Below are 23,458 nucleotides of genomic sequence, written 5' to 3' on the forward strand. Positions count from 1 at the left end.
CTTTCCAAGGACTGCTCTCTGCTTTGATGAGCTACCCTGCTGCCTGCTGATCTCTCCCCTGCAGTCTCAGGGACAACAATGGCTGCCTGCAAACTACAACTGACACCTTGACTCTGTCTGCTTTGAGTCCTGCTTTGCCAAGTCCTACTGTGCCAATCCAGGCCTGGGCCCTTGTAAGTGAGTATCTGTGCTGCAACCCAAGGAAATCAATGCATCGGTGACATTGCGCCGATTGGAAACAGCGCATTTCCACTTGAAGCCGACGCACTATCACTTTCGTTTGAGCCACAGACACCCCATTGCTGACTGCACGATGTGTCGTCTGCAGATTTTAATGCATCTTCGACCTTGCGGGGATTGGTGCCTACGTTTTGCTCCAGCCCAGCAGTTCAACGATCATGCATCACCTCGACGCCCAACACTACCTGATCTTTGATGCATCCTTGACACAGCTTGGCGCTGACACATCGCCTACATGTCTTACATGTCCTCAATCAACGCATCTCCTCCTCTGCTCCACTCCTCCAGTCCTCAATGTCGACACATCTTCCATCCAAGATACTTTCTTAGTGGACCCTGTGTGTTTTATGTTGCCAGCCTGCTCTCCATTGTGGTCGTCCTGAAATTTGAATCTACCCCGGTCAAGCAGGACCTCCAGTAACCTTTTAGCGCTATTGACTTCAAAGCACTGTTTCTGTGTTTTTCTTAAAAATTAAAATCTCGACCTTTACTGATTGTATTTTTGTTGTTTTGGTCTTGAGTTACTCATAAAAATATAATCTATTTTTCTGTCTGCGCCAGGCATAATGTATGCAAAGAGGGTGTTCCCCCAATAGGGGGGCCAAAAAAATGGCATAAGGAAATCTAAGAGATTTCCTTGCGTCATTTTGTACTGCACTTTTAACGCCTGCTCAGAGCAGGCGTTAATAGGGGGCTTCCATTATTTAAAATAGGCCCCTGTTTACTCTGCAGGAGTAGCGCCAATATTTTGGCGCTACTCCTGCAGAGTACATCAATAGCATCATGAGAAAGGACGCTATCGTCCCCTACCCTGTGCCATGGTGCGTTGTATTTTAAATATGGTGCACACATGGTGGCGGTGGGGGGGTGCTAAGGGGTGCAAGCAAAGTGGCGATGCACTTGGTGCAGCGCAACTTTCCATAAAGCTGCCCCTTAATTTACATGTAAGACCCTAGTAAGTAGTACTCCATGTACCCAGGGCCTGTAAACTAAATGTTACTAGTGGCCATGTAGCACTCATTGTGCCACTCACTAAAGTAGCACATTGATTGCTGTTTTCTATTCTTATGCTCCACTTTCCCACAATTCTTTCATTTTCCTCCTTTTCCAGCTCTCTCCCAAACCATTTCTCATAATCCTTCACTATGTCTTTTTTCCTTCTTCCACAGTTTTCTCTACTCGTTTTCCTGGGCCGTGTCCTCTGCTGCCCTGTTCCACGAGTTATCTCTCACTGCCCTTCCATTTTCTTTCTGTTACCATTCCCTCTTTCCTTGCTTTCTCTGCAGTTATCTCTAGCAGTTATCCTTCAATCTCCTTCCTTTCCCACAAGTTCTCTGTTTCTCTCCCCACTTTCTTTGTGTTATCCTTCCGGCTTCCTTTCTTTTCTTTGCTCTACAGGTTTCTCTTTTTTCCACTTTCTCTGTCAGCTGCCATTCCTTTCTTCTGTTAATCTACCCTGCTTTGTTTTCCCCTCATTTCTCTCTCCTCTCTCTCTCCTTCACCTTAATTGTACCTCAGTTGCGTCTCTCTCTACCCATTTCACCTTCTTTTTCTTTCCTTCCTGTCCCCTGACAATTCTCTCTCTTCTCTCCCTTTATGCATTCCCTATCCTCCCCTTTTTATTTCTTGTTAGCCTTCTACCCCTCACTACAACCTTACCCTCTTATCTCCATCTATTCTCTCTCTTCCCCTAACCACATTCTCTTTCTTATTGTCTCTTTCCTCCATTTGCCCTTCAGTTCTCTCTCTTTCTTTCTATCCACTTCTCGTCTTCCCTAAGAAAACTAATACCTTCATTACAATCCTGGATGGGCACATTCAATATCCATAGCAGTAAACCCACCATCTTCGACAGTGCCAAATTCCTAGGAGTTATCCTGGACAAAAGACACAACTCACATTCTCAAATCAGCACCACGGCCAGAAACGCATCCTATCAACTGCGTTTTCTCGGGGCAAGCCGCAGCTACATTCCAGAGCAGGATCTGAAATCTCTTGCTCGTACGCTAGTGCTTTCCAGAATCTACTACTGTAACTCTCTCTTGTCTGGTCTCCCCAAAATCCATCTCACCCTCCTGAAATTGATCCTACCATCTGCAGAATACTTTGTCTATGTGGCCAAGAGAAACTACCACATAGCACCTGTGGTGGTCACTCTCTGCTGGTTGCCCATTGAAAAAACAACAAAGTGATGGATGGAATGCTTGAGCTAATCTCAGCCACTGGAAGTCGCTCGGCCGCATCCCAATCCATCGTTTTTTGCCCACCATGCCACCCCAGTTTGGACCCAGCCACATGCAAATCAGTCTTGACCCTGCTCCTCATGAGAACAGTCCAGCCAGAACAGCCAAAGCAGGTCCTCCCTGAACCAGGACACAAGCATCCTAGGGCCAGTTCCGCTCTAGCTAGGGCTCCTTAGCTAGGTATAAGTTACGCTCTAGCTAGGGCTCCTTAGCTAGGTATAGCTCAGTTCCAGTAGCACAGTGAGCCCGGGACCCACGTCTGGGCATAACCGCCGCACTTACGGCGACAAATGCAAGAAGAAAAAAGTGATGGATGGAATGCTTGAATTAATCTCAACCTGAGTAATTAACAGTGGCTTAGATTAATTCAAGCATTCTGTCCATCACTTTTTGTATTTTTTAATTAGGTTGCCCCTTGAAGCCGGGGCTGCGTACAATACTGTTTGCTTCACCCATAATGCCCTGCACACATCCACTCTGTTACCTGCCAGACAAAATCAAGTTTTCAGGAGGATCTAGACCATCCAGAAATACTAACACATTTCTGTTAGAACCCCCAACCTTTAATAAAAAGGAATAAATCCTGGCACAGTACTTCTCAGGGAGCGCAACCAGAATTTGGAACTCACTTTCTCCCACACCTATGAACTACCACCTTATTGGCGACCTTCTAAACGGAACTGACAGCCCTCCTCCTTCAACGATGCTTTAGCTAAGATATTGCAGCCAATCCTTTCCAGCATGTTTACTCACCTAAATGGGACTGAAGGCCTTCCTCCTTCGACCACACTGCAACTCACCCCCTCCGCTGAGATCACGTTCACTCACCTCTAGGCAGAGCGGGTGCTTGCACCCTACTCACTGCTGTAGAGACTGCCTTCCACCCATCTGTCTCCCTCTCCCACTCAGTTCTCTCTGCCCTCCACACCTTTGTCTCTCCTCTCCCCCTCACCTGCCTCCCCTCAGTTCTCTCTGCCCTCCACACCTTTGTCTCTCGTCTCCCCCTCCCTTGCTTCCCCTCCGTTCTCTCTGCCCTCCACACCTTTGTCTCTCCTCTCCCCCTCCCCTGCTTCTCCTCAGTTCTCTCTCCCCTCCACAACTTTGTCTCTCCTCTCCCCCTCCCCTGCTTCCCCTCAGTTCTCTCTCCCCTCCACACCGCTGTCTCCTGTCTTCCTCTCACATCTTTCTCCTCAGTTATCTCTGTCCTCGCCCCACCTTCCCTGGGCACCCCGCCCCCCTTCAAGGAGATACCTAAGCACTTTCGACCTTCTCCACCCTCCTTCCCCCCCCCCCCCCCACTTCACTTTTTATTCTCCCAGGAACTGATTAAGGCCGAGGATACATTATCAGCTCTAATAAGGAATCAAATGAAGAAAACTAGTCGAGTGAGACCCTGCAAATTGGTTCCCCGACTCCCAGCATCCCCCTTCTCCCTCACAAGCAGCCCCAGCCGTTCTCATTCGTGTCCACCCGGGCCCGGGAAGGACTGATTACCGTGTAAATAGCGCCCATGGGCAGCCAGCTGTTTCCAAGGCTATTTAGGGACTGGACAGAAATGTAAGTCTCACGTTTGTTAACTCTTGTGCGAGGCGGTGCGGGTGGTGGGCACGTGCCGGTGCAGGCAGGGGGGACGTGCGGGTCGGGGGCACGCGCCGGTGCAGGTAGGGGCCACGCGCCTTGCACTCCACTGCCAGCTCGCGCACCCTTCACTTCCCTGACCTTGCCTAGCCCCGCAAGGAAAGAGCTGCATTAGAGCACCTCAGTGCATGCAGCACGTGCAAACAAGCACTGGCAATGCCAATCGGTCACTTGCTTCATTATTGGATTGTGATAGAGAAAAGGACAGCAGACAGGGTAGGAGAAAAAGAGAAAGTTAGGGAAACAACGACAAAGGAGAAAGAAGGGATAAAAAAAGAACTTGCAAGAGTGAGGTGAAGAGACTGGCAAATTATGGAGGTGGAAGGAAGAGGCGTGGAGCAGAATGAAGACAGGTCAGCCATGGCACTGGGCAGCACCGAAACTTGGCAGCAACGGCAGTGGGCACCAAAAACCAATGGGCACCTGCATTTCTTTTTTAAACAAACTCAGAAATTACCAATGGGCAGACCATTCCTTCCATTCATATCCACCAGAATATGTACCCAGGGGGTGCCCTTGCTTCGGTTTTATATCACAAACCACAAGTGCATTTTCAAACACACAAGTATCCACACCTTGCATTTATAGTTTCTGTAGTGTTAACAAGTAACCCATGATACAGTCACTACATAGTTAGGCCCTGATTTAGTCAAAAGTGGCACAGCGCGGTGTTACGCCAAAAATAGCAGCGCCGCGCGGCACCACTTTTGAAACGCAGGGATGCGTCGTATTTACAGGAGCATGGCACACCCCTGCGTTTCCCCCTGCGCCAGCACTGAATTAAGCTGCTTGTGCCAACGCAGGCATCCTTGCACCATAGTACAAGGGCGTATGCGTTGAGGGCATAGAGTATCCCTTCCTGCACATAAACAATCACCTATGGCATTTTGCTCCTTCTGTGTGTGCTGCAAAAGCAAGAAACGACGAGGAATAAAAGCATTCCTCCTTGTTTTGCTATGCCAACGCCACCCCTGGGGTAAATCTGGGGCATCATCAGAAGCAATAGGTGTTGCTGTAGAACGTCCACTGCAACACCCATTGCACCCCCCTCTGACTCAGAAAACTGCATCGGAGGGGCCCATGTTTACAAGGAGGCATAAAGCCACAAAAAGGAGCGTTATAGCTCATTGTCAATATGGAGCAGTGGTTAGCGCCACCGGAGCATCAATAAAAATGATGCTCCAGTGGCGCTAGGGGCTCTTAAATCTGCCCCTTAGTTTGGTGTCTCCTCCAAAAAGAGATGGGGAGACTGTAACTCAGCACTAAAGTAACTATAACTCACACCCCTGCCATGCACATTCTTGTCATCAATGATGTAATTTCAGATGTTACAGTCATGTTATCAATGATGTCATAGAACATGCCATGAGTGATGTAATATAGGAGGTAATTAGCAGGGCATGGCAAGAGTGCAGATTACAGTTACTTTAGGTCTGATTTAGATCTCGGTGGATGTAATACTTTGTCACTAACGTGACAGATATCCTGTTATCGTATCACGATTTCCATAGGTAATAATGCGATTGCAATACGGCGAATTAGATATCTGTCACGTTTGTGACAGATTATTCCCCTGTCAAGATCTAAATCAGGCCCTGTGTAAGCAATCCGCAAGGTGCATATATTAAACCAAATATTGCAAATGTACCCACGTTGAAATTAAATAAAGCATGCCCACCCAGAGGCGTCCACTATGTTCTCTTGCCATAGGCACACACATGTACACAGGGTCAGTTCAAGATAAAACGCTTGGTTCCTAATTTTATGAGAAGCTTTTATTAGATTTCATAGTAAAAGCAGGAGTGTTCCTAAGACTGATTTTTGAAAAACATGCTGAGGTCAGACACTGATCGGCTCAGGTGGTTGCCACAGGGTCAGGGCCCACATGATTGCACTTCTACTTCCAATGTCTGTTCCTAACATTCATGTTAAGGGTTTTAATATAACTATCACTATGGGTGACCCCGATTGCAGACGTCTGTGTGATACATGGGTGTCCAAGTAGGTCCAGGAAGTCAGATACATGCCAGATTTTCAATGATGAGGTATCAACATAAGGGGTATGTCCTAGTGACCCCACTATACCTGGGGGAAAAACATAGTATTAAAAAAGTGGTATATAGTAGGAAAAGAAACAATACAAATTGTTGCAGCTGTGATGACGCCAGTCTTCCAATATAATGAATATATTGGAAGACTAGAGTAAGACCATAGTTGTCATAATTTACTGTTCCAGCCCGAAGTCTTGCATGTGTGTTGTTTTGTTCAGTGGTCTTTTATTTGAGTTCCATGGTTGTAAAAGTCAATATGACTATTTCAAATTAATTCTGGGTGTTAATACACTGAGATATAGGTTATGGTGATATTCAACAGAATAAATCATTTTCATCTAAAGTAATTTGTGATAACAGTGATTAGTTTATGTCTTCACTGCTGCAACAATTTGTATAGTATCTTTCCCTGCTATATACCACTTTTTTGTATACTAGATTTTCAATGAATTTCATAAATATATGTGCTTACAAAGAACCTTATTGGAGAACATTATTATATAGTCAGTTCTTATCCTGCAATTCAAGCCAAGGTCCGGTTCTCCTGTACATACATTGGACACCCCTAGTGTACAATTTACAAGTTGCAATTTGCAATGGTCCAGTCTTACAATAACAGCTCACTAGCGGGCCTATGTACGAGAGGCTTGTGTCGCCAGAACGTCGCTTTTTTGACACTCCGGTGGCAAAACCTCTCAACCATGTCTGTGAGCCCACGCAAAGCCACTTTGCATGGCTTTTCATAGCCTCATAGATATGGAGTAAGGTAAAGCAGTTCAAGTCTCTGCATTGCCTTACTCTGCACCTGGGACGCATTCCATCGGTGTTGCAGTGGGATTTCACACACAACACCAATGGATTTTGACGCGCTCAAAATTTCCTTAATGGCATATACCTTGGGCAGCATCAAAAACATACACCTCCCAGGGGTGGCGTAACAAGGGGAAATGACTTTATTTCTCTTCGCTTTTTCTTCTTTCTATGTATGCAGAATGCAGCACACATAGAAAGAAGAAAATGCCTTCTGGGTTTGTTTTTGTGCAGGAAGGTGTCCCTTCCTGCACAAAAACAATCCTGCATGCAACACAGGCACCCTTGCACCATGGTGCAAGGGGGCCTGCGTTGGCGCCAGGCAGCCAGTTGTGCACCAGTGCAGGGGGAAAGGACAGGAATGCATCATATTTCATAAAAACAGTGCATGTCTGCACTTTCACATTGGCTTAGGACTGCTCAGTTAGAAGACTGGCAGCGCTGCTCTATGCCAATTGCCCATAAATATGGGCCTGGGCTTAAGCTACAGTTGTAAAGATTGTTATGTAACGTGCTGGTTACAGGATGCACGTCTACTGAGACAACTCAACGGCTTTAGTCTGCTGTAAATGTCTGTAGAAAAGTGGAGGCCATAGGTTCAAATATTGGACCAAAGATGGGGTTTCCTGTTTGAAGCTTAATAAAAACAGTGTTGTTTAGTTGATTGATAATAATATTTTAATTGATAATTGAGTTAGTGATATGGGTTATTTTAAATGGGAACTGAACTATTCATTTAAAGTTTGCTGTAGCTCTTCGGCAAATAAGATGTACATGCATTGGGTCTGATAGCCTGCGCCAAGTGGTTATATCTCGAAACCACAAGTGCTTCAAGCACCTATGGCTCAACAACGAGTTCGGAACAACTAACTTGTTGGTATCACTAATGCCTTTACCACAAATGCCAATACAACGATTTTTCGTTGTAAAGGCATTCCTGGTAAAGGCATTAGTGATCAGCATGCACGGTTACAGCATGCTTCCCCTTTAGCCTCCCACCCCTAAAAATTACTGCGACCACCCCACCCCCACAACCACCCCAACTCCCCACCCCCAAAATTACCCCAACCCCCCTCCCCTAAAACCTAAAGCACCCCAACCCCCCCAACCAACCCCTAAAACCTAAACCCTGACCCCCTCTCCCCCTAAACCCTAATCACCCCAAGCCCCCCACCCCACCCCCAAAAACTAAAATACCCCAAGTCCCCACCCTGCCCCTAAAACCTAAAGTACCCCAACCCCCCAACCCACCCCTAAAACCTAAACCCTGACCCCCCCAAACCCTAATCACCCGAGCTCCCCACCCCACCCCACCCCCCAAAAAATACCTCAGTCCAGTCCAACTTACCTCCTCCTTCACCGCGTTGACTCCCTTCTTCTGTGCCTTAACCACGCATGTACGTGGTTCACACATCCGTGGTTAAGGCACGAAAATCAGGAAGTCGTGGAAAACGAAACCATTGTTTCACTTTCGTTTTCCACGACTTCGTGGTTAAGGAGTCGTTGTTCCGGGTGTTTCCCGCGTCAAGTCAGGTTTCTCAACCAAGTTCAGCATTTATGAGATAAGAATAATACAAAAAACACATACCTGCCACTGCCTCTGCATGCCGCTGCATCGGTGTTGCTTCACAGCTTTTTGGTTTCTGCACAGGCTTCCAACCCAATCCAGACACTGCTCTCATGCTATACTAAGCATGTGAGAAGCACCGGGATTGGCCAGAGTGGGCTGGTCTGATGCTCGTTCAGGCACAGGCAGCCTGTGCCTTTTCCGACCCATCTGTGCAACACAGCTGGGTTGTAGAAATCTAAGTGTGCATGTTGGTTTGGCCGTCCTAAGACGGCTGGCCAAACTGACATGCGCACTTACAGTGCCCACCATTCCCTTTTGCTCTCCATTGAGGATGGCCCGCCCTAACCTCGGCATACTCAGTGGACTCGGCTCACCTGAAAAATAAAATGATAATAACATTTTTTACTATCATTTTATTTTTTATATGCTAGCTCTAACCAGTGCGGCGACACTTCTCTGCCGTTAGTGAGGAGCTGCTGCTGTAACATCCAGTAACACAGTATTGCCGTCCTTGGTAGTATTGACAAAGAGGGCAAGGATTTAAAGCACACAGAGCATGGAAAACAACCCAGGCATGACATGGAGGCAGTAGCCAGCAGTACGAAGGAATCCTACACAGCTCTGGTGCGTAGGGTCTCACACTCAGACCTGTAAAAATGCTTAGAACATGATTGAGATTGTGCTGTGCGCTACAGACAGGGTCAGCTTTAGCACTGGTGGCGCCCAGTGCGACAATCATTTTTGGCACCCCCTGGATTCCTGCACTACCACTGGGCAAAAGTGCCCCTCATCTCACCATACTCTCTCTCTCTCTCACTACATTCCATTTGTTTTAAAGTACTGGCAAAGGTTGGCTTTACTAATAAGAATATATATCTACCCAAACTAACAATTTTTAGCAACATTATGAATATATATTGAAAGACTGGGGAAAAAACATAGGCCCTCATTACAACCCTGGCGGTCAAAGACCGCCAGGGTTGTTTTGGAGATTGTACTGCCAACAGGCTGGCGGTACAAATCGCCATATTATGACCGTGGCGGTAGCGCTGCGGTCGCACCGCCGGGACCGGCGGTTTCCCGCCATCGTTGTCCCGGCAGTTATAATCCGCCAGGGCAGCGCTGGTTGCAGCGCTGCCCTGGGGATTATGACTCCCCTTCCCGCCAGCCTGTCCATGGCAGTAGAGACCGCCATAGAAAGGCTGGCGGGAAGGGGAGTCGCGGGGCCCCTGGGGGCCCCTGCACTGCCCATGCACTTGGCATAAGCAGTGCAGGGGCCCCCAGGCACAGCCCCACCCTGCTTTTCACTGTCTGCACAGCAGACAATGAAAAGCGCGACAGGTGCAGCTGCACCCATCCCACGGCTGCAACACCGCCGGCTCCATTAGGAGCCGGCTGCAATGTTACGGCCGACATCCCCGCTGGGCCGGTGGGCGCCAAGGTTGTAATGAGGGCAATAATGTCCTAACCTATTGTATGCAGTTTGCACCAATCTCTTTGATGACAGATCTTAACAGTTATTGTTTTGTGTTAGGGTTGTATCTTATAAACTGCGGTAACAAAAGGATCTTTGTGATGAAAGCAGTAATCCACTAAGCTATCCAAATAAAATCCAGATCTGTTATCTGCACGGTATGCGTTCTTCGCAGAAGACATATTAACCCTCTGAGCTACTTTATGGCGAGTCAAAACTGCCACTAGACAAAACTCCATCTCTCTCTCTAGCAGAAACATTTATCACAAGAGTTATCTTGACATTTTTATTGCAGCCTTGAAGCTGGATGCACAAGGAGCTCTGCAGCAGGTGTTTTAAAATTGTAAGTTATTGCTAAGTACAGGACCCTCACTTAGGTCAGTGCCCCCTCCCCAGGTCAGTGTCCAGTGTAGCCGCACCAGTCGCACTGCCCTAAAGCTGGCCCTGTTTACAGAGGCCAGGGGTCCGTGTTATAATGAGTCTATCTTTCCTAAAGCAGCTTATCTTCCTTGAGGCTCTTTATGAGCATCACTGCGATCAGCCTCTGGACCTAAATAAGACTCATCTGGATAGATACCGAAGTGCCTTCCACCAATCAGAACATGGCGTTTGTCATTACTGAGAGGCGCTTTTGCCAGGGAGATCTCACATGACAGCTGAAGTAACTTCACTCTGGCAAATGTCCCATGGATAGCGGGGAGCCATAAGGGAAAGCAAGCGTTGTCAATGCCAGCTTGTCATTAACCTCTTTACATACAAGTGAGACCAATTGGCATTTCCAGTGCTTGTTTCCAATAGTCTTCAATGTCTGTCAAGATCAATGCTGTATCCTTCACGTTATTGCTGCAGTTGCCGTAGTGAGCAGACACAGTACTGCAGCAAACTGGTGCTGTTTGAATGTGGCTCTGTTTTCTCTGTTCCCTCAGGCAATCACCCTCACTACCTCAAATCAGGAACAACCTCAAGATCTGGCTCTTCGACTGAACTCCTACTCCTCCACCTCCCCCCTGCCTTGAGACCCTTACGGGTTATTAGCCACGCTCTACAAGAACCTGATTGATAGATTAAGTGCAATGCTGCTTTCAGAGCAGGACTAATCACTGGCATTTCCATCATCCATCTATAAGGTGTGATATGACTGATTTTCTATCAACTATCTGCATAGGAAGTGAAAACACTTCCATTTCACCAATCTGCAAAGGAACTGAAATCACTTCTGTTTCACCAAAGAAGCCAATTAAAATGACTTTATTTCTTATTATCCATCTGCACAGGAAGTGACATCACTGCATTTCCTTTCATCCATCTGCACATGAAATTACATTTCTGGTTTCCAATCATCCATTTGAACAGGAAGGGACATTACTTCCTACCTTCTCCCTCCTTCAAGTCAACTCTTCAGGGTGCCCCATCACCCAGTAGTCATCATCAAAGGGTGGACATATACAAAGGAATTGCCTTTTGGGCCTGTTAGGGCCAGGAAGTCCTTTGGCCAGAAACCCTGTCCCACTAAAAAAATAGAGGTTAGGATGAAATCATAAAGATAATAGAAGGAAGCACCTCTGAAAAGATACCAAAAATGCAACTTCTTTAGAGTCGGATTGTTTAAAATTTATTGACAGATCATTTCAACAACAGATTCAAATGGTCAACTTTCTCCAAAGTTATTATCAAATTCCACTGTAATATATTTCACAGGAAAAAAGAACATATTTTATATATGACACAAATATTAATGAACCAATCTAAACATTACACTTCAGCATAAAGAATTGATTGATGTCAGTACCACCAACACGTTTCGTGACTTCCTGTGGCTTTTTCAAGGCCAATTTTTAAAGCGACGAATCTATATCTTCTATTCAATGCGATCATTCATTCCATTCCCATATACACCAGAATATGTACCCAGGGGGTGCCCTTGCTTCGGTTTTATATCACAAACAACAAGTGTATTTTCAAACACAAGTATCCACACCCTGCATTTATAGTTTCTGTAGTGTTAACAAGTAACCATGATACAGTCACTGCATAGTTCGTTTGGTGTCTCCTCCAAAAAGAGAAGGGGAGACTGTAACTCGAGCATAAAAGTAACTATAACTCATGCCCTAAGGTAACTGTAACTCATACCCCTGCCATGCACACTCTTGTCATCAATGATGTCATTTCAGATGTTACAGTCATGTTGTCAGTTCTGTCATAGAACATGTCATGAGTAATGTAGCATAGTAGATAATTAGTAGTACATGGCGAGAATGCAGATTACAGTTACTTTACAGCTCAAGTTACAGTTACTTGGGATAACTATAACTGGTGAATTTCAGAGGCTTTGTTGGTTTAAAACGGTTTGTTTTAACTGACATTTTCACCTGACTATAATGTCCATTTAACCTTTGTTTTCTTAGTGAATTTCTAAGGTTACTTTTTAGTGCAAAGTAAGATATTATTACCGTACGTAACTATAAAGGCACTTTCGTCTTTAGCCTTTCACCATACACAGCGTGGGGTTGGGCACAGGCCAGGTCCTGTGCCCAACCCCCACTGGTGTCCATTCCCCTTCTGTGGCCAAACAATGGGCAGTAGGTGGAGTGACCACAGGGTCTGGGTGTTGTATTATGTAAGGAAGACTTACTGACTTTGTGAAAGGATCAAAACACTAAAATATTAAAAGTGGGCCTATTGACTTTATGAAGGGATCAGGATGCCAACCACATATGTGATGTTTAGTAAAGGTGAGTGTCATAAAAAAACGTGATAAATTATTTTTGTTAACGTTTTTCATGTTGGAAAGTGCAGTCACATAAGCCACGTGTGCTGTTGCTATGCAAGCGGAACCATGCTTGCCTGAACCACACATATGCCTTAACCACCCATATGCGTGGTTAAAGCACGTGCATATGTGCAGTTAAGGCACATGCGTGGTCTGAGGAACAGTGGGAAGAGAGAAGAGGAAGGAAGCTCCGGGTGCGGCTGGGTAAGTGGGGCTGGAGCTGGGTTTAGGGATGGGGTGTTGCGGTAGTTTTACGTGCAGGGTGGGGTCGGAGGACTCAGGCCTGGGGGGAAGTGGCAGTTTTCAGGGGCAGGTTTTAGGGCTCCAGGCGGGAGATTGCTCAGGGCAGGGGGGAGGACTGGGCAGTTTTCAGGGGCGGGTTTGGGGCTCAGGGTGGGGGGGCGGGAGTCGGGGGACTTATCGGCAGGGGGCAAGGTTATAGGCCTCATTGTGGGGAGGAGGTGTAGTGGTAGTTTTAAGGGCTGTGGTGGTGCGGTTTGCAGGGCAGGGGTATCGGGTATTAGGGCGCAGGGCGGGGGCTGGGGTGTCTAATTGACCATGCACATTCCATTAGAAAACATGCTTTTACAACAAATTAGTTGTAAAATCATGCTGGAAAAGGCATGAGTAGTTAAAACTGTCGTGGTTCAGACCTCGTTGTGAAGGATGTGTGGTTTAGGCATGCATGGTTATATCACACAACCACTAATGAGGCAGAATAAAACAATTTCTAGCTTACGCGTCAATAATTTTCAATTCTATAAAGGACACGGAGGCGAGGATCATGCTTTCTCTTTCTTTAACTGTTCCAAACAGCAGCGAATCAAATAACAGTAAAACAAAAAACTTCAATACCCATGAAGCTCATGGTAATGTCACATTGTCCAATAGAATCCCAGGACCTATACACATAAAAGCCATGACCTCGACAGTCACTTCCTCTTTCTTTGAAACAGTCAGATAATAACCAATGTGAAAGGAAAGGACACTCCTTACAGAGTAACAGTTCAAGGAAACCCCTCTGGAGTCCAGTAACAGATCTCAGCTCTAAAGGCGACCCGGAGCAACTACAACTTCAACTGCGTCCTCCGGACAGGAAGCTCGAACAGCAGTCTTCCATCAGTACCGCTGATGCAAATCCAAGATTCATGGGGTCTTCTGATCCGTTCCTAATGAAGACAAAGAATTTGCAAATAATATATTTGCCTGGATACAGCTTCCACAAAAACAAATAGAATTATCATTACCAGGGTGGGAAAAATAACATACACATCAACATATCCGTTGAATGATATCAAATATATTAAATAAATAAATACTTCCAAGATGCATATTGTAATAAGGGTGGGATAATCCTCGCCTCCGTGTCCTTAATAGAATTGAAAATTTTTGATGCGTAAACTAGAAAATCTTTAATTCTATGTCAGGACCGGAGGATCAGATTATGCTTGTTTAAAGCTGATTAACCACCACAGTCGCTACATCAACTACTGGTTTGTGATAGAATTTTCTAAACGTAGATTCTGTAGACCAATCCGCTGTTTTCATAATGTCCTCCAGACAAGAACCTAGAGCAAAAGTCTTGGACGCCATAGCCCCTCTAGCCGAGTGAGCACCATATTTAGAGGTGTCTATCCCAGCCTCGTTCATCAACCACCTCATCCATCTAGCCAGAGTGGCAGAGGAAACCAGTTTAAAAGGTTTTTGCAAAGAAATTAACAATTGACCTTTAACATTTTGTCTAATGTCAACAGTAGCAACCTCATAATCTTTCAAACATTGAACAACACATAAATGTTGATTATCACGAAATCTAGGGTATTTTACCAACCTGCAATTGGTCTTTGTTCTTCTGGTGATATTAAAAGTAACCCCGTCAGGTGAATAAGTTCTGCCCACTAAGTGGAAGGCATATCCCCGGAATTGTCTCCAATCCTGAAGAAAAGCATCTGTCACCAGAGCCTTCGGATCTGGACGCCAGCTGAAGAATATCGGAATCTGGAAATTGAGAAGCAAGGCAAAAAGGTCTATGTCCCAAGGACCCTGTTCCAGAATGATCTGGTGAAAGAGATCCTGATTCAATCTCCAATCCTTGGTGTCCCTCAAATATCTGGAGTTCCAGTCCGCAATTGTGTTCTGAGCCCCCGGGAGATACACTGCCATGGCACTCAGGTGATGAAGAAGGCAATAATGCCAAAATTCCTTTGATATCTCCGCCAACATTTTGGACTGAGTTCCCCCCAGCTTGTTGACATATCTCACTGCCGATATATTGTCCATCCTCAACAGGATGCAACAATCCCCCTTGAGGGGAGAAAGACTCTTTATGGCAAAGAAATTCGCTAACAGTTACAGACAATTGATATGAAGACTCATCTCTGTCTGAGACCAGCGACCTCCCGTCGTAATCGGACCACAATGTGCTCCCCAGCCCCACTGACTGGTATCCGATTCTATTACTATGTCCGGGATAGAACCGAATATGGCTCTGCCGTTTCAGGCCTCCATATGGTTCAACCACCAAAGGATTTCTGAACGTACCTCCTCGGTTAAGGGAACCTGCTCCGAGTAGGAAAGGCCCTTGCGTAGATGTTGAATTTTCAACCTCTGAAGAGCCCGGTAAAAAGGGGAGCCAGAAAAATTGCTTGACTTGAAGAAGACAGAAGCTCCACTATCCTGGCAATGGCCCTCAATGACACTGTCTGATTTGCCAATGCTGATCTCAACTCCTGTTTGATATTGCGAATCTTGGGCTCACACTGAATCTGTTTGAAAACCCAGAAAATCTATGAACTGAGAAGGATTCAACAATGACTTCTGCACATTGATGATAAATCCCAGATCCTGCAACAGATGAATAGTCCACGACAAATGACACCGGAGAGTCTGAGGGTCCTGAGCCATCAGCAAAATGTCGTCGAGATAAATTAACAAACGCACCCCTTTGGCACAAAGAGACTCCACTACTGGTCTCAACAGCTTTGTGAAGCACCAAGGGGCGGACGACAGGCCGAATGGGAGAGCTTTGAATTCTAGACAATGACCCCTCCACAGAAACTGAAGGAACTGTCTGTGAGGTACGAAAATTGGAATTGAAAGGTAAGTGTCCTTCAGATCCAGACGCACCATCCAATCTCCTTCCAACAAAATGTCCCTCAACATGTGAATCCCTTCCATTTTGAAGTGTCTACAAAATCCAGCCACTGAACTCTTTGAGACTTAGAACAAGGCAGTGACCTCCTCCTTTCTTGTCCACAAGAAAAATAGGGCTGAGGAAACCCCTTGGATGAGGGGAAGAAAATTCCACAGCACCTTTGTCCAGCAAAGATTGGACTTCTTGATCTATAATGGACAGATATGCTAGGGAAAAATACATTGGAGCGGGAGGCTGAATTTGCTTCGGGGTACTCAAAAACTCCAGCCTGAAACCATTCACCGTTTTAAAAACCCAAGGATCTCCTGAAATCAGTTTCCAATTGTGAAGGAAAGAACTGACCCTGCCCCACAAAGTTACTCAAAAAGAGGGAATAACACTCACCAGAATATCCTGCGTCCTGGATTGCACCTTGTTGTCCCCGCCTGGGACCTCTGAGGAATCTGGTGTGCCCGCCCCAAGACTGGGTGGGATAGAAGGTGGCTTCTGAAGGTTCTCCATACCAGCCTTTTCTGCCTCTGGGATAGTAAACTGGAGTGCTCGTGAAGGCTCCTCGGCCAGGCATATGCCCTCTGTAACGACCGGCCCTGAGAAAAAGGCTGCACTTAAAAAACGTTTTGAGGGACACCTGGGCTTTGTCGAGGGAAGAGTAGGTAGAGCACAACCTTGAAAGTTCCTTAACGAAGGGTGATGCAAAACACATGCTATCGGCTGCGAGACCTGCTTCCGATCAATGGATCAATGCGTATCAAAAAAGTACATCTGCGCTCGGTAGAGATTACACAGTTAGTATTGCCCAGTTGGCAAATAGCTCTCTGTGCCCATCCGATAAGGATATCAGTATCCACGCCAGACCAGAATCCTTAGAGTGGAAGGCTAACTCAAGAATGTTAGTGATTGGGCCAGACATGTCCAAAAGTTTATCTTGACAATTACTCCAAGCCCTGTCTAAACCCTTTTTTGGGTCTTTAGAAAATTTCTTCATAAACATCACCATAGTGGGATCCACTTACGGTGTGTCAGCCACCTTGCCATCTAAATCAGGTCTGGGACATTCGGCTCGGAGACGAGCACGAACCTCTTTGTCAAAACTTTTGCGCAAATGTGATTGTACATAAGTGGCCACTTCAGGTGGAGGAACCCAGTTAGACGCCCTCGATGAACAATTTCGGTGGGGTCAAAATCTAAAACCTTGGGAGGAGACAAATGTCTTTTAGATTTTTTACTGGGTCCTGGCACATCTGGATCATCTGACTCAGAAGAGGTGTCGTTATGAGAGGATGAAGAGGTATCAGCATCTGTTTAGGTGCTATAATTATGTTCGCCGGTTCTTTTGCTGCGTAATTTCTCAAAGACATCAGCCTGCTCATTAGGAGTTGTGGCCTCACTCTGTTTCCCCTTGTCCCTGGATTTAGGGCGCTCCAAAGGGGCAGGGAGTACCGGCATCCAACCTTGATTACACGCATAATCAAGTAACTGACCAGAAAAGGGACCTAACGCCTTAACAAGGGTGTCATTTACAGATTGCTGTACCCTGGTGTCAAGGGCCTCGACCAGGTTAATTTCCAACTGGCCAAAGTTATCTTCAGGATAATATCCTGCTTCCTCGCCCTGCCATTGAGCCATTCTCCTGAAATAAGAGAAAGTTTTCACTGAAAATAATTAGAAATAAGTAAAAATAAAGATATTCAGAAGGTCAAAGGGGGAGTGCAAAAAACCCCTGCCAGGCTAAACTGAAAAACGTTTTTATAAGAAGTGGAGGGAGCAGCCTGGATAGTAAAAGCACTCTAGACTGAGCCTCTTCAATTTATACAACTCTAAGCTATGCTATAGGGCATCTAGGGAGAACAATATGGGCTGAAGTGCATGAGGAAGAAATCACTGTCGTGTTGCAGGAAAACAAGACGGCTTCTCCCTGAAAGTCAAAGGGAAAAAAGCTGGCTCGCGCACGCGTCATGACGCGACCATAGAAATGGAAAAAGGACTACACGAAGAACGTGTAGTCTGCTCCCGCTCCACAGACTGAAATCAATAAACTCGGCCGAATACGGCGTGAATAAAGAGAAATACACGTGCGCGCTGAAAGTGCTTATCAGAGCAACACAAATGCAAGCAACGCGAAGAAAAAATAAGGATGTACTTATCTGCTGCGGAGCAGCAAAGAAAGAGGAAGTGACTGTCGAGGTCATGGCTTTTATGTGTATAGGTCCTGGGATTCTATTGGACCATGTGACATTACCATGAGCTTCGTGGGTATTGAAGTTTTTTGTTTTACTGTTATTTGGTTGGCTGCTGTTTGGAACAGTAAAAGAAAGAGAAAGCATAATCTGAGCCTCGGGTCCTTACATAGAATCTTTGTTAAAACCGCATTAATTTGTGTTAAAGTTACAAAATATGTAAAGTATACACACAATAAGATTATGCCACATAATTTCAGAGACCCTGCTTATTCCAGCAGGCCTTGTGGAAGACCGTCTAACAAATATGGAAGCTGTAAATGAGGCTGCCTGCCCAAGGAAACTATCCTCCACTTTTCTATAAACAGTTCTTCAATTTTCATTTTTTTACTGCACGCAGGCGTAGCTGCTAGGCTCCCCAACCTCCCTGGTGCATGTGCAGTCTGCAGGGGTAACTTGATCTGGGCTGCACAGGGAGAAACATCGTGAAGGAACTTAATTGTATCAAAATTAATTGATATAGGATAAAGGCATGGAGATTTTATCACTTTCTTTTATGCTTTATGTAACGTGTTTGTATGTATGTTTTTCACCCTTATGTGATTTTATATATATCATTGCATAACTTTTAATGTGATTTTTTTTGTTTTGTGCTAAGACTGTTTTTATGTGCAATAAAAATCATGATGTTAGTGCTGGTTTTGAAATCGTATGTTTGTGGCTGAGGAACCAACACGGAAAAGAAAAGAGAAAGAAGACCTATAGTCGGATTTCTCCTTTATTATATTTAGACATTTCTAATATGATAGACATTATAATTCAACCCTATATAGCATTTAATATAGACCCATCTCACCTTCCAACTCATAAAATCATTTTATTTTACAGCCAGGAAGAATTTCTTTCCCGACCCTTACAGTGTCCTGCAGCTGATCGTTTCTCCAAACATGTTTCCAGCTCCATTCCAGAATTACAATTCAGGTCATCACTCGGTTCTACATAGGAGTCCGCTTGGTATTGAGCTGTGCACATGTTTAAATAAAATACATCAGCTCCTCTACACTTTCCACCAGTGGCGGTGATGAAGCAGAAAATGAAGGTTTTGATTTATTAACGCATAAACGTAGTGCTGAAATAATCATGTGTGACATTAACCGAATTAATAAAGATTGTACGGGGACAAAATGTGCCCTCAGAGTAGTTTGCCATCATTTATACGCGTGCTTTATATAACGTGGTGTATTAGAAATGCACTAATTCGACATAATCATAAACGTGTGCTACGATTTTGCTTATTTGAAATGCCTTAGCTTAGCATTACTTTAGCGGAGGCTTTGGCCTAGTTGCCTGGTCTCACGGTTTAAACGTTCGTATTTTTCCACTGTGCTATTAAACGTGTATTTCTGCTTGAAGCTGTACTTTTCCACAGAGACTGCTCGCATGCTTATCTTAAAGTTGGTGCCAGCATGGCATATTTTCTCTTAAATTCAAGGTCGGCTTGCAGGTGCGGACAATGGAGCCTCTGAGAGTAAGCTAATCGAGAAACAATGTTGCAAATTGCGTACCCATCTCCAAGGATAATGTATGCTTAAGTAAAAGCTTGAGAACTGTCGTTTTTGATTGGTCAATTTGAAGCTAACCTATGAACCCACCAATGGAGACCCTACAGGACTTGAATTGTTGTCTATAAAACCCAGGTGCACGAGAGGGAAGCTCTCTCTCTATCTTCGGACATCCCGCCATTTTGACTTCGTAGCTACTATGACCCATTTTGCTGCGACGCCATTTGAGAGACTTTGATGCTTTCTCTAGTCGAGAGAAAGAGACTTTAATGATTCTTGCCCTAGAGACTTTAACTTTGATTTGTCCCTTTGCATGAAGTAGTAGCCTTAACTTGCCGCCGTGAGGCAATTGCCCCGTTCACCCCTGCCCCTTTGTCCCGTCCCATGCTGATCGAGAAACGATACCTGTGAGACGAAGACTTCATTGATTGCTGATTGGAATTGGTAAATATGAAAGGAAATTGTAAAATTGCATTGTGTTTCTTTTAGGTAACCAACTGCTGATTTTGATAAGGGCCCTAGCTAGGAGTTTTCTAAATTGATGTTGCCAAATTGTTTTTGCATGAAGTCCCACATGCTGATGCTAATTTGAGGTTAGACGAGGATTCCATATGTCACATGATGCAATTGGAGATCTTGTTATGCTGACTAAATGTACGCAATTAGCCCATTACAGATTATCGTATTAGTGCTTTGCATTGCCACTATCGAATGCCTTGTGATTCAAATGCTACATAGATTACACTTGTTTCGACGATATGGACAGCTATTAATGTTCATTTATGTTTATCATTTGGTGTTGAGACACATTTATATTGTGCTAGCTTTGTTAATATAGGGAAATAAATTCACTAACTTTGCAATAAACTGGTGTGGTTATTCCTGGCTGAAAGGTCAGGGTTCGCCGAAATGTATTCTGGATTAATTGTTAAGTGTTATGTTGTTCAAGGTGTTGCTTACGTTCGTTATTGATTATCGATAAGAGGTGATTGATCAATTAAGAGTACAGAGAGTTCCCACTTAGCCAAAAGATTCATCGACCTAAAGAGCATCCAAACGCAGGTAAATTGTTACCACGTTCCGCTCTATCAGTAGATGGTAGCAGAGGACGGTTACGTCTTTTGGGACCCTGTACCATTAGGGTACATGGTGTCGAATTAACGGTTACGCATTTTGAGACCCCATTTGAAAAGTTGAATTAGATTTTCCTGGATAAAACTGATTGACAAGATGATGATGGGCTAGGTCCACCGCGACTTTCCCGGGATCTCGAAGCTTGCGAATGGAGAGAAAGGAGATGTGGAATCAGCGTTGGCGGTACTAGTGATGGTATGAGTGAAGTTAGGGTTTTGCGCTTGCACAGCTTATTGCCGCAGGGTGTGTGAAAAGGTTACGAGGTTTTTTTTTTTTTAAGGATAGCGGAGGTGCGACTCCGAGTGTAGAAGCAGAGAAGTCGTCGAACTTCATAGAGTTAGCGGAGGTGCGGCTCCGAGTGTGAGAGTAGGGAAGTCGTCGAACTTCATGTGCGTCTGGCGCTTTGTGCATAAAAAGGTCCACGTGGTTGTTGTTGTTGAGACGGGCCCTGCGAGGTCAAGAGACTCCGGAGTATGTTGATCCATGTTGTGGTCTGGGCGGTTTAGTAGGTTGATCGGGCGTGGTCAACGAGTGGGTACGTGTGTTAGGGAGTGATAGGAACTTCGACTTCGGGCTTTGACAAGATTCTAAGTGCACTAGAACAGATCATTGACAAGTTGAGAGTAGGTCTGCGGGTCAGATTTGCTTGCGAATGTGGGGATTGAGAAAGACGGAATAGCTGCCGAGGCTGGTGAAAGAGATCGAATAGTGGTCGAGGTTAGTGAAAAGTCCCTAAGGTCCTGAAGCGATTGTGTTACCCTTCCTGTAGTAAACCGACAGATCTGTCTTAGTTTTTGGTAGCTCGCGATACATGCAAAAGCTGTTACGGGAGGAACTGAGTGAAGGAGGATTAGCCGCGAGGCTTTGTCAGCCGCAGTGTGTGTGAGTGTGACGTCACTAAGAGCCGCGCTGGGATAGGTTGGTTGGAGAGAAGGGTCGCGCACGGATTGGACGCAGTCCGTGGCACTCGATTGGAAGGGGAAAGGCAGGTGAAGAGTATTCCGGGAATTAAAGTCACCTATTGATTACAAATCTTGTGGAATAACAGTGATCTATTGATTATAAACTTTGTGAATTAAAAGACGAGAAAATGAAATTCCTTAAAGCATTTAGGAGTGCGATGAAGGGGGAGACTTACATTAAAGCGAGCGTAGGAGAGGAGACGCCGCCCGAGGGTACACCAGCTTACATTGTAATGGAGGAAAAAGGGGTAGCTCCGTGTCTTTGGCTAAAGCAATGGCACAAGTGGACAGAGAATCATGGGAGCGTAGCATTCCCGATACATGGGACATTCAATATAAGGGTCCTAGAGAATTTGAGATTTACGATGTATGACATGAAAGTACCTCCAAGGCCAGCACAGTTTGAGGCTCTAGCAATATGGGAACTCATGGCTAGGCAGCAACAGAAAAACAAGTTTGAAACAAGGATGAGGAAGGTAGAAAAGACACTAGCGGATGCTAGGTGGGATAATGCACAGAAGGTGTGGAGGTCAGACGTATTGCAGGGAATAAAATTGTTCCCCGCAATTACTAAAGATGAAGAGGAGACAGGTAAGAAAGCTACCTGTAAGACAGACAGGAAGAGTTCCAAGGACAGAGAGGACGAGGAAAAGTTGAGAAAAGAAGAGGAGCTAGAGGATGAGGAATTGATAATGGAGTTGCTGAACGACCGTCCACCACCTTATGCAGAGAATGGACAAGGTCCAAGTACCAGTTCTGCCCCTCCGGCATCGGTACAGAACAGGAAAACACAGAATACAGGAGCACCATCGGGATCTAAGGATCCGAGCTTACTGCTCACCCCACAGATACCGCAGATCAGGAGAATGTATCCAGATGTGCCCGTGTTGAAACCAGCAGAACACTATCAGCCGCAGATGTCAGGGTACTACAGCAGTGATAACAGTGGAGGAATGATTCTAGATCCAACCGTAAGGGGCGTACAGAATGGCTACAACCCAACAATGGCACAAGCTGAATCAACTCAGTTTATGATGCCTCAAAAGCAGATGCAGGGAGGAAGTGTTCATGCTCAAATGACGGGGAGTCAGATGGGCATGCCGGCAATGATGGCCCATAATATGGGGATGAACATGCCTCAGAATATGGGAAATGGACAGAATCCAGATGCAATATCACTGCCCATTACTGTAGGTCCAGTGGTACCCTTGTATAGTCAGCCCAACTTAGGTATGAGCAGTCAGGGACAGATGCTGCAGAATGGGACAGAAAGAAGGTGCATAGAAAACATTCCAGGGATAACTCCGATAGCGGCTCAGCCAACTGGGTCTGGGTCCTTGATGGAGTTTAGTCCCGTATGCGCTCAATCGACACTGGTGAGGTCGAGCCCCCCACTGATAATACCATTAACATCGAACACTGAAAAGTTGCCGCAACCATCGATGGCAGTCGATGTGAATGCTACACTGATGGGGGTAAATGCGCAACAGCTGACACAATGGTTCAACAGTTTAAATTCCACACAAAGTTCAGACAGTGGGAAAGGAGACGATTACTTGAGCAGGATGAGGCTGAACATGGAAGCACAAGAATTGGTGGAAGGGAATATGGGTGTGAACAGGTTAGAATCCTACACGGAAGAGGAGTTGAGGTATCTATGTCCAAAGATCACG

Source organism: Pleurodeles waltl, chromosome 3_1 (genome assembly GCF_031143425.1).
Source record: "Pleurodeles waltl isolate 20211129_DDA chromosome 3_1, aPleWal1.hap1.20221129, whole genome shotgun sequence".
NCBI lineage: Eukaryota > Metazoa > Chordata > Amphibia > Caudata > Salamandridae > Pleurodeles > Pleurodeles waltl.